This window comes from Anastrepha ludens, chromosome 5, assembly GCF_028408465.1.
Source record: "Anastrepha ludens isolate Willacy chromosome 5, idAnaLude1.1, whole genome shotgun sequence".
NCBI classification, from domain to species: domain Eukaryota; kingdom Metazoa; phylum Arthropoda; class Insecta; order Diptera; family Tephritidae; genus Anastrepha; species Anastrepha ludens.
Genome location: NC_071501.1, coordinates 113,463,962 through 113,466,523, shown reverse-complemented (window position 1 = coordinate 113,466,523; position 2,562 = coordinate 113,463,962).

The window sequence follows — 2,562 nt, the reverse complement described above, 5'->3', positions numbered from 1 at the left end:
AAAACTTTTACCAGTATTATTACAGACGAAAAACTTTTCAAATTTTTGTAAAATTCTAAAAATTTGCGAAAAAAGATTGAAAAACAGGAACGAACAGAAGTGCAAAAAACTTAATTTTTTTATTAAAATGTTTGCACAATAACTACAAATTCGCGACGCCATGGCGCGCCATATTAATTTTCTACGAAGATTTCAGTGCATCAGCTTCACGTATTACGCTAACAAAAAAACTTTTTCACAAGCCTTTCTCCTGCAAACAGAATTATCCTTGCACTTTGCTGGGTAATCAGGCACCATCCGCTCTTCTTTGCGTCTCTGAAAAAATTGTACCAAGCAAGCTGTACAACCAAAGCGAGAGGAGCGCAATGCAGTCAATTCTCAACAGCCAAAGCCTTTACAAAACCCCTCAACACGAACACTGCTAGATGTATTTTCCATTTGTCGTTGTTGTTGTTAGACACAAATGGCAGCAGTGGGGCAGGAAGACCGAGTGGCAACAGCAGCCAAAAATTAGGGAACCAAAGTAAATCGAAAATCTAGGCTGGTGTTGAAACTATTGTACAATTGTGCAGAGCCAGTTGAGCGCGATACGAGACAGCAGAGTGAATAGTAGTTTGGGAAAGAGGCGGGCGGCCGACCGGTCGTTCGGACGATAGTGGATACTGGTCAGTATGGGGCTGTGATTGTGGGCCGGTGAGTGTAGGTGCAGTGCAGCAAGCCGCCGCAGTCAACTGCCGCCTACCCGCCTGCTTTTCATTGCTTGCGGCTTTTCAAATACCACAGCTGGTATGAACCAAACGAAAAGGATAGTTTTTTCTTATTTTTGGTAGAAAATAAATGCCGCTTTTGCCTTTGCCATAGCCATTGTTTTCAGTTGCTTGAACAGCAAAAATGACTGCGGTCACTTGGGGCGAATGCTAAAACATGAAGTGTTGTTAAGCAAAGAACGACGGTGTGTAGGTGGTGGCAGAGGGAAGGGGAGAGGGACGATCGAAAGCAAGAGCTCATACAATGGTGCACTGTGTCGCTGTAATTTTCAAATTTTATTTTGGGTGAACAAATAAAAAAAAAATAAAAAAAACGAAATAATAAAAAAAAGAATAACAAAGACAATATAGGTATGTATACTTATAAAAAAACTAAAGCTAAATGTAAAGGAGTTGAGGCAAATCTATTAATGAAACAAATACGAAAAAAACGTTAAGAGAAAAACAAAAATTCACTCGAGAATACAAGCCGCAAAAGTTTTTCGCTTTAGCTTCACTGTTTTTCAGCACAAATAAACGAAAATTGGGTCAAGGCAATGTGACAACACAGAGCATTCGGCGAAAAAATTTTTATCGAGTCAAAATTAAATGCTCAAGCACTTGCAAACGAAAGCGTTACCGAGAATGCAATTCGTATACGTTTTGCAAAATGTCAAATTCAAGCAGGGAAATGCAATGAGAAATAAAATTAAAACACAAGAATTCTCCGCTAAAAGTGTGCCACCAACAAATTTCATGCATTCAAATTTTGCGAACTTCAAATTAGATTTGTGTTTTTAAAATGAGTATTTTTATTCGGATTTAGTTTGCTCGCGCACAATTTTTTCATGTTTATTTTGCTTGCAATTTAAATTTTGGTAGTTGCATATTTTTTGCTTTCCCCGCCTCACTTTTTTTGGACTGATAATCATCGCCGCTGTTTTTCGTAGGGCAGAGGAGCCACCACAGCGCACATCTCTGAAAATTGACTACGAACTAGTGGAAAAACATTCGACATCATCACTAACTGCATTGATGGCTGCTAAGTCGGCTGCTATGCAAATGCTAACAAGTGAGCAGCAACCGAAAAAACGCACACAATTAGCTGTGCAAATATTTGGGCGCCTCCACGACGACTCCAGTTGCAAATCTGCTGAGTTTTAGCGATTGAGTACTTGGAGGATTTTGCGCTAATTGGGCTGGAGTGGCAGGAGTGATTGTGAAGTTGACAAGGAAGATTGACTAAGCTTAAGTAAAAGGAAAACAAAAAATAAGATGGCTAGCAAAAATTAATAATTGGATATGGCATACATATGAAACGATACACACAAACGAAAAAAAAAATACATATTTTATTTTACTCTCTTTATCTTTATTTCCTTTATTGCAAAGAAATTATGCCCTCCATACCGATAGGACAACATTAAGACCCTGCTCAAAAAATTGTTTGTCCTTGGAGCCAAAATACGTTTCGATATCCCTTTTTATAGCTTCTTTTGAGGAGTAGTTCTTGTTACTCATATGGGATTGAAGTCCACGGAAAAGGTGATAATCACAAGGTGCAATATCCGAAGAGTATGGTGGATGAGGCATTAGCTCCCGTCCGAGTTCGTTCAGCTTGCCTAATGTTTGCCTTGTATTATGAGGTCTGTCGTGGTGAAACAAAACTTTGCGTCTATTCACTAAAGACGGTCGATTTTTGTTAAGTATATTACCTCATTCCGGTTTGATAGCTGATGGGAATAATAATCAGCAGTTATCGTCTGGTTTGGTTCCAGACTGTCAAATTTGGCTCAGCTTCCACGAGTGTGAGCAA